At 45.9% G+C, this 25,175-nt stretch overlaps 1 protein-coding gene and 2 non-coding genes across 5 annotated transcripts in view; 1 reads left to right on the top strand and 2 right to left on the bottom strand.

The window, feature by feature from the left end:
* The window catches only part of RAB7A (RAB7A, member RAS oncogene family), a 93,802-nt gene that overhangs the window by 41,750 nt on the left and 26,877 nt on the right, over positions 1–25,175 (top strand). The window contains exon 1 of one of the 3 annotated variants that reach the window (XM_060307511.2): positions 14,015–14,093. The exons of the other annotated variants lie outside the window; for them this stretch is intronic. The gene's annotated coding sequence lies outside the window, so the exon portion shown is untranslated. Of the gene's footprint in view, positions 1–14,014; positions 14,094–25,175 lie in introns of those variants that run through there. 3 annotated transcript variants of the gene reach the window in all.
* On the bottom strand, positions 8,181–8,287 carry LOC115848510 (U6 spliceosomal RNA). Its single transcript, XR_004037726.1, has one exon. It is a non-coding gene; the product is annotated as a U6 spliceosomal RNA (small nuclear RNA).
* On the bottom strand, positions 18,121–18,193 carry TRNAG-CCC (transfer RNA glycine (anticodon CCC)). The gene has a single exon. It is a non-coding gene; the product is annotated as a tRNA-Gly (tRNA).

A 25,175-nucleotide genomic window follows, 5' to 3' on the forward strand; every position in this document is an offset into this window, starting at 1 on the left:
TGGAGCCGTATGTGTCATAACTTGAGACTGCCTCTTGTAAATGCTTTTTAAATCCGTTGGGGATAGAAAAGCAGAATGACTTCAGTCTAGTGAGCAGTTAGCCCCCCTTAGTTGCCCTTATGGGTTAGTTTTTGCATTTATAATCTGGACTGATTCCTGGGGATGGAATTGGCTTCAAAGTGTCACCTGCAGGGTATAAATCTAGCCATGGTAGAGAGTGCTTTCACTGAAGTTCTTTTTCCGTCTGACACTTGGATTCCCTCATACACGTGCTAGGACTAGGTCTGTTTTGCATGTTCTGACTGACCATTTAGGTATTAGTTGGTGTTTGACCAGCCGCCTTCTGGCTGCGTGATCTTGAGCTTTGTGCATCCACTGTAGGCCTCGGTTTGATTGGAATAATAGTACATGCCCTTGCCCTTCCCCCACTCGAATCTCCTTGAGGGCAGGGATGAATCATTATTCTAGCATGGATCTTGAAATATTACTCAGTAAACTTAAAAATATTTTTCCAGTTCTCACTTTGGACACTGTTTTACTATCTGTAGCATGTAAGTTTTGCTTCTGGGACACTGATTAATATGGATAGCCTTCCTGAATGATAAATTATGTGTTCTGTGTTCATTTGACACAGTTTTATTGTCTACTGTAAGAAAATACTGCTGACAGCTGTGGGGAGTATCAAATAAAAAACACTGGAGGTTTAGGAATAATTGTAAAAACAAGACAGGTGAGAGTCACAAAAATGCTGGAAGTGTTCAGTGACTGGGTTAGGTGGTGCTGAGTAGATTTTGGATGAATTGATATGGAGGGGAGACTCGGGAAAGCCATTGTAGTTGGAGGGAATGGCATAGCAAACGAATGGAGGTGGGGGAACGTAGGGCAGATGGAGGGACTATGGTACCTCAAATTGGGGAATGGCAGTATGTATGGGGGCCAGACGGGGGTGGGGAGGGGACGAACTCCAGTGCCATGTTGAAGGATTTATGTTTAACAAAGTGGTACTTCACTGGGTGGTGCTAGGATAGGGCGTAATCCTTTCACTTGATGTCACAATCCTATTGGGTAAGACTGATGCTGTCCCAGTTATGGATTTATAGTTAACCTAAAGAAACACACATTAAGGGATGAGTGGGGCTAGGACTGAAATACAGGTGGCATGCTTAAACCTTCAGAGAGGTACTTGCTCAGAAATGCGTTTAACACAGGTTAAAAGTAAGAGCTGGTTTGGGGGGGATGGGCTGGAGAAAGAGAGCAGTTAGCTTGGTTTTCTTCTTGAGCCGGTCAGCCCATGTGGACACTTCTTACCAGTTTATGGGCAATGTTTTATTGGCTAAATGCCTGAGATAATCTAGGGTTCATATCAAACGTTCAAACTATTGAAAAATAGTTGTGTGTAACTCTCGTTTTCCATTTTGTCTTACCAACAAATAAAAAAAAAGGCACTGTCGTCGTGGTCTGTTGATACAGACTCTTAGCTCTTGGTTTGGCACCTGCATTTAGAACAGTGGGAGCATCATAGTCAAGAATCTGTTGATCCAGGGGCTGCAAAGTCCTCGTAACAAGAATTGCTTTCCAAGGAACTTGATTCTTTGAGAAGGTGGGCTTAGTTTTCCCCCTCCCCACACATGAATCTGATACCTTGAACAGAGTATATATATACACACAGACAAATAATCTCTTTACTTTTTGTAGAGCTTAATGGTTACCTTGTTTGATGCTTCACTTCCAAGTTCAAACTAAGCAGCAGCATTTGCCTTGTCAGAATCTTTTTTCCGAAGCAAGAGCAGCCTGAAAGAACATGCTCAGTATCCCGACTAGCGCTCCATATTCCAGGTTAGTGGATCCAGGCAGATGTGTCTTTAACCCCAAGAATGCTGAGAAGAATAGCACCTTCTTATTTTCTTTTTTCTTTTCTTTTCCTTTTTTTTTTTTTTGCGGTACACGGGCCTCTCACCTCTCACTGTTGTGGCCTCTCCCGTTTTGGAGCACAGGCTCTGGACGTGCAGGCTCAGCGGCCATGGCTCACGGGCCCAGCCGCTCCGCGGTATGTGGGATCCTCCCGGACCAGGGCACGAACCCGTGTCCCCTGTTATCGGCAGGCGGACTCTCAACCACTGCGCCACCAGGGAAGCCCTCTTTTTTTTTTTTTTTTTTTAAAGATAAGTACTTTTTTTTTAAAATTAATTTATTTTTAGCTGTGTTGGGTCTTTGGTGCTGTGCGCCGGCTTTCTCTAGTTGCGGTGAGCGGGGACTACTCTTCGTCGCCGTGTGCGGGCTTCTCATTGCCGGGGCTTCTCCTGCGGAGCACGGGCTCTAGGCGCACGAGCTTCAGTAGTTGTGGCTCACGGGCTCTAGAGCGCAGGCTCAGTAGTAGTGGCACACGGGCTTAGTTGCTCCGCGGCCTGTGGGATCTTCCCGGACCAGGGCTCGAACTCGTGTCCCCTGCATTGGCAGGCAGGTTCTTAACCCCTGCGCCACCAGGGAAGCCCAGAATAGCACCTTACGGAAGAGAATAGCCTTTGTAAACTTTAGTGATCTTTTTTAAGTGTTCTTTTAAAGTGTTTTTGAAAAGAGGGATGCTTTGACTATTCTGTTTCTTTTGAAATGTAAATTTCCAGGTAGTGAGTTTTCCAGCAGCATCTGACTGAATTGGCTGGGTTTTTCTGTAGTAACAAATAATCTCAAAATGGCCAGCGTGGGGGCTTCCCTGGTGGCGCAGTGGTTGAGAGTCTGTCTGCTGATACAGGGGACGCGGGTTCGTGCCCTGGTTCGGGAAGATCCCACATGCCACGGAGCGACTGGGCCCATGAGGCATGGCCGCTGAGCCTGCACGTCCGGAGCCTGTGCTCCGCAACGGGAGAGGCCACGGCAGTGAGAGGTGAGAGGCCCGCGTACAGCAAAAAAAAAAAAAAAAAAAAAAAAGGCCAGCGTGTCCAGTATGGATTTTCCAGGGGCTCTGTGTCATCCTTACTCCAGCTGAAGAAGCAGCCACAACAGTGTGGGACGCTGTTGGCTGTCTTGGCAAAGTAAAGGAGAACTGTTGGAGGGTCTTGCTCCCGTGATTAAGTGTTCCAGCCCAGAGATGACACGTCACTTCTGCTCACAGCTCACTGGTTAGAGTGAGTCACACTGCACAAGGGATCAAGAGGCGCTTGACTTGGAAAGCACAGAGTTGGAAATATTGGAGAAATGGTGCTAGCTTTACAGTGGCTGGCTTCCGTGGGTAATAGCTGTTGGGGGAAGGTGCCTCATTTGTAGATTCTTGTTCCATTAGGTAGTAATTTAAATGCAAAAAAGAATGCCAAGTTGCCCATAAATCTTCTCTCACAAATCAGCTTCCTATCGTAAGAAATTTATTTCTTTTAAATGATAAGTGGGATAATCTCAATTCGATTTGCCCGAAGTAGGCGTGAAAGGAACGTTTGAGTGTGAGCCCTCCCTTGCCTTCTACATTTTCAGTACCCTCGCCCAGCTCCCCCCGCCCCCCGCATCCTTCTTGTGAAGTGCTACTGGATAGTCTTGAAGTGGTCCTTAGGTCCCATTCCTTCCCTGGTGCAGAACCCTATGTTTTTCTACACAAACTGTCTCCAGCTTGTCTTCCTGGCTTTGTCCTTTTGATGCAGACCCTGTGTTGCCCTGACTTGCTGTATTTAACCTTTTCCTGACCACACTTCGTTCCCTGCTTCCTACAGTTCGGTTCCTACCACTCCCCTTCATCTCTGTGTTCTGTCTGTTGGCGTCCTGCCTTGCTCAGGCACCACCAGCTTCATTTCCTAAGTTATTCCCATCATATTCCCACCTTTCACTGAATCCCTGGGACCTGTATATGTGTGTCTTAAACACGTGTTATAGATGTTCTACCTGCTCTAGGAGAGGTTCTTAGGGTAAAACCCAGACTTATTTATTTAAACCAATAAGCCTTTTGCGGTGGGCGGGCACTGTGCAGCTTGCAGGATCTCAGTTCCCGGACCAGGGATTGAACCTGGGCCACGGCAGTGAAAGCCCTGAATCCTAACCACGAGGCAACCAGGGAACTCCCAGATCCTAGACTAATTTATGTTTTCCCTCCAAAGGTAACCGTATGAAAGAAAGAACTAAAAATACGTTCCCCGAGCGGCTTTTGATAGATACATACACACACACATCTGTTGTGCTCCCTGCTGAAAATTCCTCACCTTGTTTGAAATTGGTGGACCAGAAGCTGGAGGATTGTAGAGGCTTCCTTAAGCAGGACCATGGGATGGATCTCAATGGAGTTGCTAAGCTTCAGTTTCCACTGCTGGAAAATGAGAGTACACTGGTCCCCCCTTATCCCCAGTTTCGCTTTCTGCAGTTTCGGTTACCTGCGGTCAACCGTGGTCCAAAAATATTAAATGGAGAATTCCAGAAGTAAACAATTCGTAATTTTCAATTGCGTGCTGTTCTGAGTAGCATGATGAAATCTCCCTCCTTCCCACCTGGAATCCCCAACTGTCCACATTCTCCGCTCCAGACGTCCAGGCCTTGACACTGCCATGGCCCCACCATCTGGGATCGCTCCAAGCGATGGTCCGCCTTTAGATGTGTAGTCAGAAGGCCAGCAGTGGCACAACGCCATTTTATCCTCTCACGTCACAAGAAGAGGTGGGGTGAGTACAGTACAGGAAGATATTTTGAGAGAAACCACATTCATATTTTATTACAGTATATTGTTGTAATTGTTCTGTTTTGTTATTAGTTATTGCTGTAAATCTCTTTGCTTGCCTGACTGAAAGTTAAACTTTATCACAGGTGTGTATGTATAGGAAGAACACAGTGAACAGGGTTGGGTGCTGTGTGTGGTTTCAGGCATCCACTGGGGTTTGCCCGTATCTCCCATGGATCAGGGGGGACTAAGTGCCCACAGGATCCTGCCTATTCTAATTTTCTTTGGCTCTTGCTCATACTGCAGTGGCGTTTGCAGTATCCTAATTGGCAAGATGACGTCATGGAAACGTAAAGGACCCTTTCAGCCACGGAGAAGCTGTCACCTATGTGGAGCCCTGCTCATTCACTTCTTTAGAGGAGCAGGGGGGACCTCACTGCTAGGTGGCTAGATTTTTCCTAGAATGACTTGTTTCTAAATTACAGAAGCAGTGTAGAAGTCTTAAAGTGAATGGTTCTCTGTCATCCTTCCGATAGTTGGTGACCGTACTTCCAGACTTACATTTTTCTGTTTAAAGGGGGTCATACAGTGCACACTCTGTGTCTCTTGCTTGTTAAAGACTTCACTCAGCACCCGTCCGTGTCAGTGCCTGCTGTCGCTCGTGGCTGTGCGCTGCTGCTGCTGGCGTAGGCTAACGGTCCTCTCAATGAACACTTCAGGGACTTCTACCTTTTCTCTGTCACAAAATCATTTACTGTTTATCTTTGTCCACTTACCTGGTAGTTTCCCTGAGATATAGTGGTCATACCTACGTAAAATTTGCTACTCATTACTATAGTACCCCCAGGAAGGTTGTGTACTTAATATTTGTAGTTGGAGAATTCTATTTATATAGTTGCCAATTGTCAATTTTCTTAGTGTTTGCCAGTTTAACTAGTGGGGAAAATTTAAATGGTGCCTCATTGTTTAACATTTCCATTTCTTTGATAAGTGGATTAAACTTTAAAAAAAAGATTAGCCATTTATTTTTCTTTTGTGAATTGGCTTTTGTTCTTGAAAGCTCAGGTGAGGGTTTTTAAAAAACTGTATAGCGGGGCTTCCCTGGTGGCGCAGTGGTTGAGAGTCCGCCTGCCGATGCGGGGGACACGGGTTCGTGCCCCGGTCCGGGAGGATCCCACGTGCCGCGGAGCGGCTGGGCCCGTGAGCTGTGGCCGCTGAGCCTGCGCATCCGGAGCCTGTGCTCTGCAACAGGAGAGGCCACAACAGTGAGAGGCCCGCGTACTGCAAAAAAAAAAAAAAAGAAGTTAACTGTCAGTCTGACGGCTGTTGCTTTGAAGGTAATGCGTCTTTTTTCCTCAGAGCAAACTGTTATCAGCAGCATATTAAAAAGATTATACTGGGCTTCCCTGGTGGCGCAGTGGTTGAGAGTCCGCCTGCCGATACAGGGGACACGGGTTCGTGCCCCGGTCCGGGAAGATCCCACATGCCGCGGAACGGCTGGGCCCGTGAGCCGTGGCCGCTGAGCCTGCGCGTCCGGAGCCTGTGCTCCGCAACGAGAGAGGCCACAACAGTGAGAGGCCCACATACCGCAAAAAAATCCCCGAAAAACATATATATGTATCAAGACTATTTCTTATATAGTAAGAATATTTTTTATATAGGAAGAATATCAACGCTTTTTCATGTCGCAGTGTTCCTGGCTTGTTTCTTTTGGCTTGGTTTGGTTGATGCTGTGTTTTTGTAGTATAAAAACTTTTCTGTAGTCATGTCTGTCAATTTGTTTTGTTTTCTGGGTTTCATATTATACTTAGGCCTTCTCCTTTCCTAGGACAATAAAAACAATGGTTATTTTTTTCCTAGTACTTAGCACGTTTGGAATTCTTCTGTATGATGTGATGTCAGACTCTTTTTTTCCAAATGCATAGTTGCCTCAGTATTTCATTGTATTGTCATCTTTTCCTCACTGACTAGAAATTTTTTTTTATCACACACACTGATTTCCCATCTACATGTGTCTTTTGTGAATGCTTCTGTTCCATTCTTTGTTTCTGGGACAGTGCCGCTGGGTCAAGCTGGGAGATTGAGTCCGCTATCATAGACCTCCTGACAGGGAAAAGCCCTGGGTCAAGCCGCGAGATTGAGTCCGTTATCATAGACCTTCTGACAGGGAAAAGCCCTGGGTCAAGCTGGGAGATTGAGTCCGTTATCATAGACCTCCTGACAGGGAAAAGCCCTGGGTCAAGCTGGGAGATTGAGTCCGTTATCATAGACCTTCTGACAGGGAAAAGCCCTGGGTCAAGCTCGGAGATTGAGTCCGTTATCATAGACCTTCTGACAGGGAAAAGCCCTGGGTCAAGCTGGGAGACTGAATCCGCTATCATAAACCTCCTGACAGGGAAAAGCCCTGGGTCTAATGGCTCCACTGGTGAATTCTAACAGACATTTAAAGACAGCACCAGTTCTTCTCAGATTCTTCCCGAACATTGAAGAGGGGGGAAGATTTCTTAGCTCATTCTGTGAGACCAGCATTGCTCTGATATGAAAGCCAGACAAACACTACAAAAAAAAGAAAACCACAGAGTAGTATCTCTTATGAACAGTGATGCAAAAGCCCTTAACAAAATACCAGCAAATCAAATTCAGCAGCATATTAAAAGGATTATATACTGTGACCAAGTGGGATTTATTCCTGGAATGCTAGGATGGTTCCACAACCAAACAGCGATCATGAATACACCCCATTAACAGAATGAAAGGGAAAAAAACCATGTCATCTCAGTTGATGCAGAAAAGGCCTTTGACAAATTCAACACCATTTCACAATGAAAACGAAACACTGGGAATAGAAGGAAATTATTTCAACATAATAAAAGCCATGTATGAAAAACCCACAGTGAACGTTATACTCAGTGGTGAAAGACTAATACTTTGTCTTCTAAAATCAGGAACGAGGCAAGGATGCCCACTTTTACCCCTTCTATTCCAAACACTACTGGAAGTTCTAGCCAGAGCAGTTTGGCAAGAAAAAGAAATAAAACATCCAAATTGGAAAGCAAAGAGATACATGGTCTTATACGTGGAGTACCTTAAAGATTTCATACCAAAAAATTAAAAAACTAAAACCTGCTAAGAGCTAATAAACTAGTTCAACAAAGTTTCAGGATACAAAGTGAACACACAAAAATCAGCTGCATTTCTTTTTCTTTTTTTTCCTTTTATAATTTATTTATTTTGGGCTGCATTGGGTCTTCGTTGCTGTGTGCAGGCTTTCTCTAGTTATGGCGAGCAGGGTCTACTCTTCGTCCCGGTGCATGGGCTTCTCATTGCTCTGGCTTCTCTTGCTGCAGAGCACGGGCTCTGGGTGCACGGGCTTCTGTAGTTGTGGCTTGTGGGCTCTAGAGTGCAGGCTCAGTAGTTGTGGCGCACAGGCTTAGTTGCTCCATGGCATGTGGGATCTTCCCGGACCAGGGCTCAAACCTGTGTCCCCTGCATTGGCAGGCGGATTCTTTTTTTTTTTTTTAGTGAGATATTTTAATATAATTGCCTTATTAATAAAAACATGGAACGCTTTGCGAATTTGCGTGTCATCCTTGCGCAAGGGCCATGCTTATCTTCTCTGTATTGTTCCAATTTTAGTATATGTGCTGCCGAAGCGAGCACGGCAGGAGGATTCTTAACCACTGCACCACCAGGGGAGTTCCCATCAACTGCATTTCTATAGACTAAAAATGAACAATCCAAAGAGGAAATGAAGGAAACAATTCCACGTACAGGAGTATCAAAGAGAATAAAATACCTGCAAATAAATTTAACTCGGTAGGTGAGAAAGACTTGTAAAGTAAAAACTATAAACATTGCTGAGAGGAGTTAAAGATGTAAATAAGTGGAAAGACATCTCACATTCATGGATTAGAAAAATTAATATTCTTGGGAAACCATCTACAGATTCAACGCAATCCTTATCAAAATCCCAGTGACGTTTTTTGCAGAAATAGAAAAACTTATCCTAAAATTCATGTAGAAAATCATGGGACCCTCAATAGTCAAACAAGTTTGAAAGCTCAAAGTTGGAGGTCTCTCACTTCCTGATTTTAAAACTTACTACAGGGGACTTCCCTGGTGGTCCAGTGGCTAATACTCCACGCTCCCAATGCAGGGGGCCCACGTTCGATCCCTAGTCAAGGAACTAGATTCCACATGCCACAACTAAAGACCCTGCACGCCTCAACTAAAGACTCCACATGCTGCAACTAAAAGGTTTCTCATGCCTCAACTAAAAGACTCCGCATGCCACAACGAAGATCCCGCACGCAGCAACGGAGATCCTGCGTGCCACAACTAAGACCCAGCACAGCTAAATAAATAAATAAACTATAGTAATCAAAACAGTGTGGTACCGGGATAAGGATACACATGTAAACCAGTGGAACAGAATAGAAATCCCAGAAATTAATCTTCACATTCATGGTGGATTGAATTTTGACAAAGGTTCCAAGTCCATTCAGCGGTGAAAGCACAGTGCCTTCAACAAATCATAATGGTGCTGAGAAAACATCTGCCTGCAGAATGATTTGGACCCGGACCTATCATCATATAAAAAAATTAAAACCGGGCTTCCCTCATGGCGCAGTGGTTGAGAGTCCGCCTGCTGATGCAGGGGACACGGGTTTGTGCCCCAGTCCGGGAAGATCCCACATGCCGCGGAGCGGCTAGGCCCCTGAGCCATGGCCGCTGAGCCTGCGCGTCCGGAGCCTGTGCTCCGCAATGGGAGAGGCTACAACAGTGAGAGGCCCACGTACTGCAAAAAAAATAAAATAAAAAAATAAAACCAATCAAAGACCTAAATATTTTTTTCTTTTTAAAATTTATTTTATTAATTTTTGGTTGTGTTGGGTCTTTGTTGCTGCACGCGGACTTTCTCTAGTTGCGGTGAGTGGGGACTACTCTTTGTTGTAGTGCGCAGGCTTCTCATTGCGGTGGCTTCTCTTGTTGTGGAGCACGGGCTCTAGGTGTGCGGGCTTCAGTAGTTGTAGCGCACAGGCCCAGTAGTTGTGGCACATGGGCTCTAGAGCGCAGGCTCAGTAGTTGTGGAGCACGGGCTTAGTTGCTCCGTGGCATGTGGGATCTTCCTGGACCAGGGCTTGAACCCGTGTCCCCTGCATTGGCAGGCGGATTCTTAACCACTGTGCCACCAGGGAAGCCCAGACCTAAATCTTTTTTTAAAAAATTTTATTGAAGTATAGTTGATTTACTGTGTTGTGTTAATTTCTGCCATACAGCAAAGTGACTTCGTTATGCATATTCTTTTTCATATTCTTTTCCATTATGGCATATCACAGAATATTGAATATAGTTCCTTGTGCTGTACAGTAAGACCTTGTTTATCCATTCTATATATACTAGTTTGCATCTGCTAATCCCAAACTCCCAATCCATCCCTACCCCACCCCTGGCAACCACACATCTGTTCTCTATGTGTGTGAGTCTGTTTCTGTTTCATAGATTTGTTCATTTGTGTTGTATTTTAGATTCCACATGTAAGTGATATCATATGGTATTTATCTTTCTGACTGACTTTGCTTAGTATGGTAATCTCTAGGTCCATCTGTGTTGCTGCAAATGGCATTATTTCTTTCCTTTTTATGGCTGAGTAATATTACAGAGCGTGTGTGTGTGTGTGTGTGTGTGTGTACACACATATACATGCATATACATACACACACCCCACACCTTCTTTATCCATTCATCTGTCAATGGACATTTAGGTTGTTTCCATATCTTGGCTATTGTAAATAATGCTGCAATGAACATAGGGGAATGTATCTTTTTGAATTAAAGTTCTGTCTGGCTATGTGCCCAGCAGTGGGATTGCTGGATCATATGGTAATTCTATTTTTAGTTTTCTGAGGAACCTCCATACTGTTTTCCATAATGGTTGCACCAGTTTACATTCCCACCAACAGTTTAGGAGGGTTCCCTTTTCTCCACACCCTCTCCAATATTTATTATTTGTACACTTTAAAAAACTTATATGGATGCGTCGGGTCTTAGTTGTGGCATGTAGGATCTTAGTTGTGGCATGTGTGCTCCAGAGTGCTCAGGCTCAGTAGTTGTGGCATGTGGGCTTAGTTGCCCCACGGCACATGGGATCTTAGTTTCCCGACTGGGGATTGACCCTACATCCCCTGCATTGGAAGGCGGATTCTTAACCACTGGATCACCAGGGAGTCCCTTGTAGCCATTTTTTTTTTTTTTTTTTTTGTGGCTGCACTGGGTCTTCGTTGAGGTGTGTGCAGGCTTCTCTTGTTGCAGAGCACAGGCTGTAAGCACGCGGGCTTCAGTAGTTGCAGCACCACGGGCTCAGGAGTTGGCGGCACGTGGGCCCTAGAGCATATGGGCTTCAGTAGTTGTGGCGCATGGGCTCAGTAGTTGTGGCTCACAGGCTCTAGAGCACAGGCTCCCTCCCCTTGTAGACTTTTCTTTTTTCTTTTTTTTTGCGGTACGCGGGCCTCTCACTGTTGTGGCCTCTCCCGTTGCGGAGCACAACTCCGGACGCGCAGGCTCAGCGGCCATGGCTCACGGGCCCAGCTGCTCCACCGCCTGTGGGATCTTCCCAGTCTAGGGCACGAACCCGTGTCCCCTGCATTGGCAGGTGAACTCTCAACCACTGCGCCACCAGGGAAGCCCCCCCCACCTTGTAGACTTTTTAATGATGGCCATTCTGACCTGTGTGAGGTGGTACCTCATTGTATTTTATTTTATTTTTTAATTTGGCTGCACCAGGTGTTAGTTGTGGCACGTGAGATCTTTAGTTGCAGCATGTGGGATCTTTAGTTGCGGCATGCAGGATCCTTTAGTTGCAGCATGTAGCATCTAGTTCCCTGACCAGGATCAGACCCAGGCCTCCTGCATTGAGAGTGCAGAGTCTTAGCCACTGGACCACCAGGGAAATCCCCCTCCTTGTAATTTTGATTTGCATTTCTCTAATAATTAGCTATGTTGAGCCTCTTTTTATGTGCCCGTTGGCCACCTGTATTTCTTGGGGGGAATGTCTGTTTAGGTCTTTTGTACATTTTTTGATTGGGTGGTTTTTTTGTTATTGAGTAGTGTGAGCTGTTTGTATATTTTGGCAATTAAACCTTTGTCAGTTGCATTGTTTGCAAATATTTTCTCCCAGTCCATAGGTTGTCTTTTCGTTTTGTTTATGGTTTCCTTTGCTGTACAAAAGCTTGTAAGTTTGATTAGGTCCCATCTGTTTATTTTTGGGTTTATTTCTGCTGCTTTGGGACACTGACTTAAGAAAACATTGGTATGATTTACATCAGAGAATGTTTTGCCTGTGTTCTCTTTTAGGAGTTTTATGGTGTCACGTCTTGTGACCTAAATCTAAAGAGTTAAAACTTTGAGGGACTTCTGTGGTGGTCCAGTGGTGTTAAGACTCCGTACTTCCACTGCATGGGGCGTGGGTTTGATGCCTGGTTGGGGAACTAAGATCCCACATGCCACGTGGTGCAGCCAAAAAAAAAAAAAGTTGAAATCGGGGATATTTCAAGAGATGGATTCAGCAGTGATTTTGTAGATATGATACCAAAGGCACAGGCAACAATAGAAAAAAAAGGTAAATTAGACTTTATCACAATTAAAAACTTTTGTGTTTCCAAGGACAGCATTAGGAGAGTAAAAAGTCAGCCTACAGAATGGGAGAAGATGTTTATAAATCATACACCTGATGAGGCTTAATATTCAGAATACATATTTAAAGCTCCTGCAAGTCAACAACAAACAAGCAGTTTGATTAAAAATGGGTTCAGGACCCAAATAGACATTTCTCCAAAGAAGATATAGAAATGGCTGATCCACACACAAAAAATACACAGCATCACTAGTCGATAGGAAATTCAAAACAGTGATATACTACTTCACACGGATTATGATGGCTCTTGTTTTTAAAAATGCAAAAAATTTGTGTTGGTGAGGATGTAGAGAAATGGGGACCCTCGTGTATTGCTGGTAGGAATGTAATATGGTGCTGGAGTTGTGGAAAGCAGTGTGGTGGTTCCTTAGAAGATTAAACAAAAGTACTGTATGTCCTGGCACTTAGGTGTATATACCCACAAGATTTGAAATCAGGATCTCAAACAGATACTCGTACACCGTTGTTCACAGCAGAATTATTCACAACAGTCAACAGGTAGAGAGTACCTGTGTGCTCATCAAGTGGTAAATGGATAAGTCAAATATGGTATCTAGATACAGCGGTGTATTATTCACCATATAAAGGAATGAAGTTCTGGTGTGGGCTGCAATGTGGACGAATCTTGAAATGAAAGCATGCCAAGTGAGATAAGCCATTACAGGAAAGGAGAAATATTGTATGATCCCGCTTACAAAAGCTATTTAGATAAGGCCAATTCAGAGACAGAAGGTAGAACAGAGATTACCTCTCCCCTGCAGGGGGAGCAGGAAATGGGGTTATTGCTTAATCTGCATAGAGTTTCTGTTTGCCCTGATGAAAAAGTTCTGGAAATAGGTAGTTGTGATGGTTGCACCACAGGGTGATGTTCTTAACACACGCAGAAATTAAGATCAGTATCTTCTCTTCAAACAAGTTCTTTCTCCCAAATAAAAGCCAAACAGCATCTTAACTGACAGATCTCTGACCTTGAAATGTGATTTTGTAGTTACATCAAGGTTGGTAAAGAGCAGTAGGGAAACTGAGAACCTCTATTCTAAAGCTGCTGTCCTAAGTCGACCACGCATCACCACCTTGCAGTGTGCTCAGCAGTGCTGCGTGGACCTGTGCAAGAGCACGCAAACCTGACCTAGTTACAGACTGTTCGGCCCTTTGCCTTTGCAGCGTGGTACTGGTGTGTTTCCACCTTGAGTTAGTGTTTGGCAGTGATATTCCTAAATGTTATCCGAGGCAAGCTGTGCATTGGTGATCTTCTGAGGCATGTGGATCTTTATTTTGCCAGAATCTTGCCAGCACAGTTTGAGTCCCTTTAAACCTATACTTCAGTAATAACCTGTGGATAGTAACCTTTGAAATGGAAGCAGAGTGTTTGGAAACTTCTGACATCCTGTTCTTTAGCACTTCCTCCTCAGCCTAAGGAGCTGGACTTTTGCCTGAGCCCTGCAGTCTGCCGGGTTTGGTGTGATGGTTAATTTTGTGTGTCAACCTGACCGGGCAAGGGATGCCCAGGTATTTGCCTGAAGCATCATTCTGGGGGTGTCTTTGCCGTGTTTCTGGATGAGATTCACAGTTGAATGTGTGGACTGAGCAAAGCAGACTGCCCTCATCCAATCCTGGGAGGCCCAACTAGAAAGAAAGGCTGAGGAAGAGAATTCACTTTGTCTGCAGGTTTTCTCCTGTCTTCCATCTCAGACTGGATCTGACACCACCAGCTCACCTGGTTCTCAGGCCTTCAAACTGCAGATCGTGGGACATCTCGGCCTCCATAATCACGTGAGAACTTCCTTACTAAATCTAAGTACTAAATCTTATGTATGTATTATATAATCTCATACAGTGTTACATAAACAGAAATCTCATATATATGAAGTTTATTTTGTTTTTTTTACAAACAAAAAAATTTTATTGTAGTTGAATTTTGTGTAAATTTCTGCTGTACAGCAAAGTGACAGTGGTACATTTATGTATACATTCTTTTTCTTTTTTTTTAACATCTCTCTTGGAGTATAATTGCTTTACAGTGTTGTTAGTTTCTGCTGTATAACAAAGTGAATCAGCTATACGTACACATGTATCCCCACATCCCCTCCCTCTTGTGTCTCCCTCCTACCCTCCCTATCCCACCCCTCTAGGTGGGCACAAAGCACCGAGCTGATCTCCCTGTGCTATGCAGCTGCTTCCCACTAGCTATCTATTTTACATTTGGTAGTATATATATGTCAGTGCCACTCTCTCACTTCGTCCCAGCTTACCCTTCCCCCTCCCCGTGTCCTCAAGTCCATTCTCTATGTCTGTGTCTTTATTCCTGTCCTGCCTTTACGTTCTTCAGAACCTTTTTTTTTTTTAAGTTTCCACATATATGTGTTAGCATACGGTATTTGTTTATCTTTTCCTGACTTAATGAAGTTTATTTTTAACAACAGATTTTAAATATCACTTAAACGTAACTGGTAAAACGTGGGCTTATATATGGTGTCAACAGAACCATTAGGCTCTGTTCCTTCATCCTAATGGTTCTGTTTCTCTGGAGAACCCTAACTAGTACATCTGGCGTTAATAGAGTTACTCTTCCTAGAGACAGGCCCCAGAGCATCTTTATGCTGATCTTTTCCATACCTCTGCTTCACAAGTACTTCTTACAATTCAGGGAACTAGTCTGATTTGAGAATGGCCAGATGTACTCTGACTGGCAAAAAGGTCATTGCAGTCGCCAAGCCAACAGGCTTTTTTTTTTTTTGCCGTACACGGGCCTCTCACTGTTGTGGCCTCTCCCGTTGCGGAGCACAGGCTCCGGACGCGCAGGCTCAGCGGCCGTGGTTCACGGGCCCAGCCTCTCTGCGGCATGTGGGATCTTCCCGGACCGGGGCTCGAACACGTGTCCCCTGCATTGGCAGGTGGATTCTTAACCACTGCGCCACCACGGAAGCCCCAAAATGATTTTTTAAAATTCTATTTCAGTCATTCCTTCTGTATTCCTTCTACTCTCTTTTTTAAATTAAAGTAGTTGATTTACAATGTTGTATTAGTTTCACGTGTACAGCAAAATGATAGATATATATCTATTCTATTTCAGATTCTTTTCCATTATAGGTTATTACAAGATACTGAATATAGTTCCCTGTACTATACAGTAGGTCCTTATTTTTTTATCATGTATTCCTTCTACTGGCATTCATGTGTTAAAAATTTTTTCCCACTTGTCAACTGGCAAATTTTTCTCCACTTGTACAGTTCCTTTTTTTCCCCCCATAAATTTATTTATTTTATTTATTTATTTTTGTCTGCGTTGGGTCTTCGTTGCCGTGCGTGGGCTGTCTCTAGTTGGTGGCGATCGGGGGCTGCTCTTCATTGTGGTGCACAGGCTTCTCGTTGCGGTGGCTTCTCTTTGTGGAGCACGGGCTCTAGGTGCGTGAGCTCAGTATTTGTGGCTGTCAGGCGCTAGAGTGCAGGCTCAGTAGTTGTGACGCACGGGCTTAGTTGCTCCACAGCATGTGGGATCTTCCTGGACCAGGGCCCAAACCCGTGTCCCCTGCATTGGCAGGCGGATTCTTAACCACTGTGCCACCAGGGAAGTCCCACAATTCCTATTGAAAAGGCAGGATACACTAATTGTTTTTCTCTAATCATGGGCTTTCAGAGTGAGGAATTATTATATGAAATAATCTTCATCAGAATTTACACTTTGTAACATTTTTGGTAGCTGATTATAAAGTCATGACTGCAGAAAGGAATCATATGGTACATTTAGCTCAGTCTTACACTTGCTCTCCTGATGAGTGTCCTGTCTTCTGCTTACCATGACAGTGTTTTCCCAGTGCTTCTTGGTATATCCTGCTTTATTCAGCAACTGGTGGTTATTCCGTTTCCCTGATTCAAAACTCATTTGTTAAACCACTGGTCCGGATCCTGTCCTCTGAAGTAATGCAGTTGGGCACACGTTTCTTGTGTATTGAGACTGCCACTGTTTGAGTGCCTTTTTTCAGTGGAGCACATCAGAGTTCATGTGATGTTTTTGCGTTTGTGTCTGTATAGGTAGAGGGGCCAGCTGAGAACCTAGAGATTTCTTCACATTAGAAGGTGTTCCGGTGTTATTTGGGTTGGGTTAGGCAGGATAGGTGAGTAGGTGTGAGAAGCAGTGACGGTGAGGAGGGGCAGGAAGGTCATTCCAGTTAAAAACATGTCACGGCAGAGTCCGAGGTACATGAGTTGAGGGCGCTGGAAAGGGACTGGATCTGGAGAAGTGGGAAGCTGTGGGCAGGAGCCTGGTGTGTGGTCAGGGCCATCACTGCACTGCTCCTGGTTGCCGTGGACTGGGTGGAAGGTTCCTGGCACCCTCCCAGGAGAACCTGGGAATCCACGTCCCGCCCAGCGTGGTGATGGTGAGACATCTCGTGATTTCACCTCTCTTCTCCGTTTTTGACTTTTTAGTCCTGGGGGCCCAGATTATTTTGCTTACGTGTAGTTTGTTCTGTGTTCATTGGTTGATGCCCGTTGGGATGTGTGTTCTGGAGTTGTACTTCAGCACAGGTGGACTGGCTGGGGCTCACTGGTGTCCCTGAGGGCTGTGTGTGTTTGTAGCAGGTGCTTAGTTCTTGATTAGACTCTTGCTGCTGTTCCTTGTATCTTTAAATGTTAAGAAAGAATATATCTTAATTTTAAGTTTTGTATTTGGTGGAAGATTCCCTCAGTCATGGGGCTCATCTCAGGAAGAAGGGTGGAGACTAAAATAGGTTCTGTAATTGAGCTGTCACAGGACAAGGAGCCCCACAGCGCACTGAGTTGGAGACCGTTGTACTGGATTAATGTCACCAGGACCCGGTTGTAGCTCCAGGAATTTGAGAAGTGAGAAGTAGAGACATGTTGGTCTCTGGCTCCTCTGCCTCTTCATTCTCATATCTTCTCAGGAACACACCCACCTTTTACAGAGTTAGGAATTCAGTGAAGGCCCAAGGAGAGGAAATTACTTACCTCAACTTGCACAGCTCGTAAGTTTCAGAGCCCAGATTTGAACCAGAGCCTTCAGGTCCCAAGCCCTTGGTTGGTCTCTCATCCCCCAAGTTCCTCTTGCATGTGAGTGAGGAGCAGATCTGAGCCCCTCTGGGGGAAAGGAATTGGGAATGCCCCTGGAGCCATAGCCTGCTGACCAGCCTTGTGTGACCAGCTGTAGACCAGTAGGAATCTTGTCGCTCTTCGTGTTCTCTTCAGAGTATTGCGTTTTTGCCTCTGAAGATGAACCAAAATGCTTAAAACTTTTTTGGAAATGTTGGCTGTTTAAGTCTAGTTGTTGGGTTTTTGGTTGTTGTTTTTGGTTTGGGGGGGCGGGGGGGGGGGCGAGCGGAATGCAGGATATTAGTTTCCCAACCAGGGATCAAACCTGCGCCCGCTGCAGTGGAAGCACGGAGTCTTAAACACTGGACCACCATGGAAGCCCCTAGGTAATGGGTACTGTTAAAAGATAATTTTCAAGAAAATGTAAGATCATGACTGTCATTTAAATATGAAATGAACAAAGAACAGACATACATGGAAGTTGGTAATGTTGCAGGGAACCTGCAGTTGGACACAAAACTGTCTTTTCCATGGTGGAAATTTGTCCAGATAGAATTCATTTGTGTAGACAAGAGCCATTTGTTCTACCATCATTACTACAACCTACAGTTGGTAAGGGCAGTGAGACCCCAGAGTCTAAGTAGTGCATCATTTCCCATTGGAGGCATCCCATACTTTTTTTTTTTTTTTTGGCTGTGCTGGGTCTTAGTTGCAGCATGCAGGATCTTTAGTTGCGGCATGCGGGATCTAGTTCCCTGACCAGGGATTGAACCTGGGCCCCCTGCATTGGGAGCGCAGAGTCTTAACCACTGGACCACCAGGGAAGTCCCCTATACTCTTTTTAATTGCAAGTTTCCTTACAGCATATGAGTTGATAATGCTACTCTCTCTACTTCTTTCCTTTCATACTAAAAATTTTTAAACACTTGTTTTAAAAATGTTTTTGTTGGGGAGGCTTTGTGAATTGAAGCCCCAGTGGTTACATATTAGGTTTAATGTACTTTGATGACATGATATGAAATATGGTCTTTATTTTAAAGCTGATGTATTTGGGAACATTTTCTTCTTCAAGTATCTGTTCTGAGAATGATGACCCTTGTGACAAGGTATGGGACTCCTGGTACTCCTGTATTCCTAGTATCTGACTTGGAAGCAATACCCAAGGTTTCGAGCCTGTAGACCCTTAAACTTTGGGCAAGAGTTTGCTGCTGTAACTAGCATTTCCCCCGGGGGTAACTCCACGTGTGCGCTTCAGTGGCGGAGAGGTGAATGCTGTGTAGCCACGGTTCTGTATTCCTTTGACCTTAGTCTTTGGAGAGGTGGAGGGGTTTGCGTGGTGTGACAGTGCAGAAGTTGAAATTGAAGTTCACCGTTTGGAAGAAGCAAACCAGTCTTTGGAACTAAAGGGCTCTTGCATCCCTGGACAGCCAGCGGCCATTGAGAGTCCTTATGTCTTCAGTTAAACGTGAGGAGGGTGGGCTGCCCTGCAGGGAGAGTCCTCTTTGGGGGTCTGTTGACTGGAGAATAGCAGGAGCGCGGGGGAGGAGAGGCAGCACTGATGCAACCTTCACATTTGTAGCCTGGCCTTTGGCCACAGCTTGTGTTGACTTGGGGAGGAAGGCTGCTGGTTTAATGATGCTCTCCACCTTGCCCTTCTGGGGATTCTGCTTGAATCTGTCTTCCATTGGTTTCCACCTTTCCTCTCAGGAGGGTAAAGGACACATTTGCTTCTCATCTGATAGAGCTCAGCCTGCCTCTCTGACTTCTTTCCCTCTGTCTTGGTGGCATGTTGTGTCACGTGACCTGGGCTTCCCTGCCTGAGATTCTAGAACATGGACCCGTGAGCAGTGGCGTTAACTTGTTGGCGCCTAACATGACCAGGCGTATTACATTCTGCAATGTTTGCTGTACTTGTTTTGGAGCTGTGGAGACAGATTATCACTTACCTGACTGGATTTTTGTGTTTTATTTTGGCTTCTTGATTAGGAAGTGGCCAGGAAGAAATTGTTTTGAAATGTAAGTCTAGCTGTGTGAGACACCTCAGTCACCATGGTTCTTCCAAGGGTTCTTGAGAACAAAATACGTGTGACCACCTTCTGCAATCGCATCCAGCTCCTAAGAGGATGTAATGAAACTCTCTACACTGTCAGGAGAAGACTTTCACACCTAATCAAAGGAGGATTTCAAGATTTGGTTGACGTTTTCGTACTTTGACCTTACGCAGGCAGATTGGTCAGCGTGGCCTGTGTCTGGTCCTTGATGCTCCTTGTGTGGTTCACAGTATGGTTTGCTTTCAAACAGTTAACTGGACCTCAGTCTCAGTGGGTTACAAAGGACCTAGGGTAGTGTTTGGACACTCCTAGGCTGCTAGGACCAGTGGCTCCAAATATTTTGAAGTGGTTATGATGCAGCCAATATCTTGCTGTAATATTCTAACGAAAAACTCGCATGTTAACTAATACTTTCTAAAGTTTGCTCTTGAGGAGCTAGTATCTTTACTGTGTTTTCAAGAGTGAAAGAAGATGAGCTAGATAATCGGTAATTAATGGCCATAAATCGAGATATGAGATGTTTGAGGACTGTCTACTAATGCTAGTAAAATCCTCCAGGGTTGTTTAGACCAACACCATACCATAAAACTTCCGGTGATGATGGAAATGTTGTCTGTGCTGGCCAGTGCGGTAGGTGCTAGCTGTGTGGCTTGTGAGCACTTAGTGTGGCTGGCGTGGCTGAGGAGCTGTATTTGATTTCATTTAAATGGCTAGTGACTGCTGTGTAGGACAGCACAGGCCTAGACCAGCCTTTCTCAACCTTCTTTTTTTTTTTTGCGGTACGCGGGCCTCTCACCGTTGTGGCCTCCTCCGTTGCAGAGCACAGGCTCTGGACGCGCAAGCCCAGCGGCCGTGGCCCACGGGCACAGCCGCTCCGCGGCATGTGGGACCCTCCCAGACCGGGGCATGAACCCGCGTCCCCTGCATCGGCAGACAGACTCTCAACCACTGCGCCACCAGGGAAGCCCTGTCAACCATTTTTGATTATTGCACCTCCCTTCTGCTCCGCAGGGCTTTTTAGATTTTTTTCCCCTAATTGTCTCCCCTACCCCAGTAAAGTTTTAATACCATGCATGTACTGTGTCTATCTGTTTTTATATTGCAGCTTCTAGAGGGCCACAAACCATTGTTAATAACATCCCTGCTGGGAATGCATGGCCTGGACTAAGCAAGGGTTGGCATTGTCGAGAAGCTTAGCCCGATGGCAGTACGCTTCCTGAACAGTTAGAATGACTGCTAAGGCTGGTGGTACCTGTGAGTGCAATTAAGAACATCAAAGCTGAGTGAGTTTTTAGAGGTTTGTAAAATTCTCCACATCCTTATGGCATCACCATGTGTTAGTGATGGACGGTACTTTTACAAAGAGGCAGGCATTTTAAGAAGTACAGTGAATCTGATCTAGTCAGGGTAAGCAACCAGGAAGTTGAGTGATCTGGAAGCCACGTTGCGTGGACAGGAGTTGAGGAAAGATGTTGGCCCTGGTGATGGAGTGTCTGAGTGTCTCTAAATCCCTCTGCAGCCTTTGGCAGTGGAACACTGCACAGGAGGGAACACTGCACAGGAGGTACTTCATGGTCACTGTGAGTGTGCAGGCAGGAACTGGGCAAGGTGTCGGTGCCACGGAAGAAGTGTCTCTGCTAATAAAAGCTCAGGATAAAATGACTTCTAAGGACCCATTATGGCTGAGTTTAAGGTGATTTGGCTTTGTTCTACCCTTGGCCTCACTGTTTTTTTTTTCCCTATCTATTTATTTATTTATGGCTGTGTTGGGTCTTCGTTGCTGCGTGGGGGCTTTCTCTAGTTGCGGCGAGCAGGGGCTCCTCTTCATTGCAGTGCACGGGCTTCTCATTGCAGTGGCTTCTCTTGTTGTGGAGCATGGGCTCTAGGCGCAGGCTTTAGTAGTTGTGGCTTGCGGGCTCTAGGCATGCAGGCTTCAGTAGTTGTGGCACACGGGCTCAGTTGCTCTGCGGCATGTGGGATCTTCCCGGACCAGGGCTCGAACCCGTGTCTCATGCATTGGCAGGTGGATTCTTAACCACTGCGCCACCAGGGAAGCCCCCTCACTGTTTTTAGAATCACACAGAACCCCTTGTCCAGCAGGGAGTTGTGAAATAGCCAGCTGAATGTGGCCACTGAAGTTTCCAGTTTAACACTTGAAAGCTACAAAACAGAATGCTTTGTTCAGCTTACAGAGAATTATGATGGCCTCCTTTTGAAATAAGAAGTGTTTGTAGTTTTCTGTAGGTAAACCCCAGCCTCCAACCCAGTAACTGACACCTACTGGACCCTCAGCAGGTGTTTGAACTGAACTATGTGTTCTTACCCCTAGGTCATGGTTAGTGACCACTGTTACTGAAAAAAATGGGGATACATGATTGGACATGTTTAAGTCTGAAGCATGGAGGACGGATCGCAGGACATGGGATGTTTTAGTCTGAGGTCGTCTGATCGACGTGGGTCAGGATCTTGGGAGCCACCCTCCTAGGGCGCACATGCCTATACAGTGAATGCACAACAGTAGAACAGAGGCAGGAATTCAAACTGTAAGTCGCTTAGTGACCCAGTGCCCATTTCTCAGTTCTGCTTTTTCTTCCATGGCATTGGCCATGGATCTTCCTCCAGTGACAGGTCTCATGCCAGATATGACTCCACTGCAGTGTTTGCTGCTGTACGGCACAGGGCCTCAGTGCTGGTGTACAGTGTGGTTTTAGGAAGCACGTAAGTGAAGGTGCGATTTGTCTTAGATGAATAACTAGGACCTCAGACACATTTATGTGGGTTAACATGCAAATATAGCAAAAGTCAAACAGGTAGTATGAGAGGCTGTAGTGATGAGATTTGGAAAGTGAAGTAATGCTAGTTGACTAGGTACACGTTTTTATTCACTGTTAGAAAAGCCCTCATGTCATAATAGCCACTTATTGAGTAGATTTAATGAGCCAGATAGAGCTTTCTCTGCATTATCTCACTTGTAGGGGATGCTCGTTTTTCACATGAAAGCACATTTAAGTTCACACAGCTGGATGTGCGAGATGGGATTTCATCCCATGGTTGTGATCCAAAGCCCATAGTCTTTGCATGGCCATTGCACCTCCCCTGTGGAGGGGTGGCCTTTAAATTGCCTTGCTTGGTCAGTTTCTAGCCGTCCTTCTCTCCCTGGTGTTCAGTTCAACCATTTATCTGTCTCCCTGAGAGTTTGGGAGCGCCCGCTTCTGACTATCATTCAGTGGGTCTGTGATCGCAGGTTCCTTAAGCAAACTGGAATGGGACAGTCAGAGCAGAACTATAAAATAGAACCTGGCCTGGTGCCTTGCACTTAAATACCCCGTGAAAATTTCAATGTTGGAGAAGCCAGTGATTCTTGTTGGAAGAACTCTGGAGCTGGACTGCCTCATTTCAAATCCTGGCTCCAGGGACTTTCCCTAGTGGTCCAGTGGTTAAGAATCCGCCTTCCAATGCAGGGGACGTGGGTTTGATCCCTGGTCGGGGAACTGAGATCCCGCATGCCGCGGAGCAACTAAGCCCATGCACCGCAACTGCTGAGCTCTTGTGCTCTAGAGCCTGTGCACCACAACGAAAGATCCCTCATGCCGCAACGAAGATCCTGCGTGCCACAACTATGTTATTTAACATAGATAAATAAATATAAAAAAAAAATCCTGGCTCCAAGATGACTAGCTGTGTGGCCTTGGACAAGTTACCTTACTTTTCTGTGTGTGTACGTTTTGAGTTCTAGGGAGAGGCTGCCATTTGAGCCCAAGCTGAATGGAAAAACATTGCAAATGCCAGGACAGTTCTCCCTGTGGCAGAGGCTGGTGCCCAAGGGGTGGGGACGCTTGCTGTGTGCCTCCTCCTTTTACCTGCCTGATGGTTGGACATAATCTACCTGGGTTAGAGCTGAGGAGCAGCACCGAAGGCTGCGGAGGCCTCTAACGGAGCAGCGCTGTGCGCGAGTGGCCACCGAGTCCCCTCTTGGCCCAGGCAGACCTTAGTGAGAGGCGGGGCTAGCCGCGAAAATGATCCAGGCCTGGGACTTGCCTGGTGGTCCAGGAGGTAAGACTCAGCGTTTCCAGTGCAGGGGGCCCAGGTTCGATCCCTGGTCGTGGAGGTAGATCCTGTGTGCCGCAGCTAAGAAGCCCGCATGCCGCAACTAAGAGTCTGCATGCTGCAACTAAAAAAAAAAAAAAAAAAAAAAAAAAAAACATCCCGCATGCCACAACGAAGATTGAGCATTCTGCAACTAAGAGCTGGTGTAGCCATAAAAAATATTTTTTAAAAGAAAATGATCCAGGCCTGGGGAGGAAATGGAGCTGCCAAGGCATTTCTTTATGTCTTGTGTAATCCGTCTAGATTTTTGCCTACTCCCTTAAACCTTTACTGCTGAAGGATCACAGATCACTGCACACAAGAAAGTAATGTCTCCACCTTTTAAGCGAGAGCACAGATGACAGTTAATACTGTGGCGGATCCAGAGAATGTGCCCTGGTGAGAATGGTCAGCCAGGCTTTTCCTGCTGAGTGATGGGCAGGAGGCTTAAAGTCTTCATGTGAATAAGCGCTAGCCTTGTGCTCGGAAGCTTGGCATCATCCGTGTGGGCCGAACCTAGCAGAAGGCGGTCGCGGGGGCAGCCCCTGGACCCGTGTCTCCACCAGGGAAGGCTGTGCTCTCCAGGCCCGTGTGGGGCCCCGTGGGAGTTGTCCCCAAGCCCTCACGTGCGGGGCCCCGTGGGGAGTGGCAGGTGCACCTGAGACGGAGCATTTGCGGGGAGATGAGGCCTGTTGGGAGCAGTGTTGCCAGATGAGACGAGGCGGCTCCCTCGAAAGGTTGCCTGGAGCAGCGAGGTGGCTGTCTTGGGCTTTGTGTGCAGCTCAGGCCTCCCACCTTGGTGACGTTGTACTCCTGTGTCCCGCCTGTCTTGGCCCCCCAGGCCTGACGCTCCGCGGTCCTGCTTTCTCATCTCAGTCCTCTAGCACTTTCCCCTGGGCTTCCTGGGACTGTCTCTGAAGCTTATGAGGAGTTGACAACACTGCAGCGTCCTGACAGTTTGGACACGCTGAACGCTCCTTCTGAGGCCTCGCTGTGTAGCTGTTTAGCCTTGCTTTGGAAAATGTTCGGTGTTTCTGCCGGTTGGGTTCTCTCTTCTACACCACTCTTGTCGAGAAGTCCATATTTGTCCTGCCCTGCGTATTGTTTGTCTTCTTGCCACCAGGCAGCAGCCTCTAGGAGGCAAGGCCCACCAGCATCGTCCTTCGCACTCTCGTCCAGGGAGTGTTGCTGTTCCCGTGTTCGCACAGCGGTGCAGACTGAAGTCATAAATCCAGCACAGTTAACACTGAAACTTAAGATGTAACTAAGTACAACCATATCTTTTAAAAATAGATTTGATTGCAAGATTACCCCAGGCCCTCTAGTATTGGAGGAGAGGGGAATATGATAAAATTCAACTGAGTTCATGTTTTTCATAGTCTTGGAAATCTCTGTGAACTATAACACGGAAGTAGGTGAATGTGAATCTCAGCATACCTGTTCCTTACCAGATCCTTGAGTCAGTTAAAGCAGTGGCTCTTGAACTTTGCAGAGTACAAACTGATTCAGCAAGGCAGGAAATTCCACACGTCCTGCGCACTGCCCACAGCCATTTACGACCCTTGTGTGGGCACCCTCTTCGGGCATATTCCATTCTGGGTTGGTCAGAGATACTGGCAGTATCTCTGCTTTTAGTGGGGTTTTCCTACAGTGAAAGGTAACTATTATT

The sequence above is a fragment of the Globicephala melas genome, chromosome 11, assembly GCF_963455315.2.
Source record: "Globicephala melas chromosome 11, mGloMel1.2, whole genome shotgun sequence".
Taxonomy (NCBI): domain Eukaryota; kingdom Metazoa; phylum Chordata; class Mammalia; order Artiodactyla; family Delphinidae; genus Globicephala; species Globicephala melas.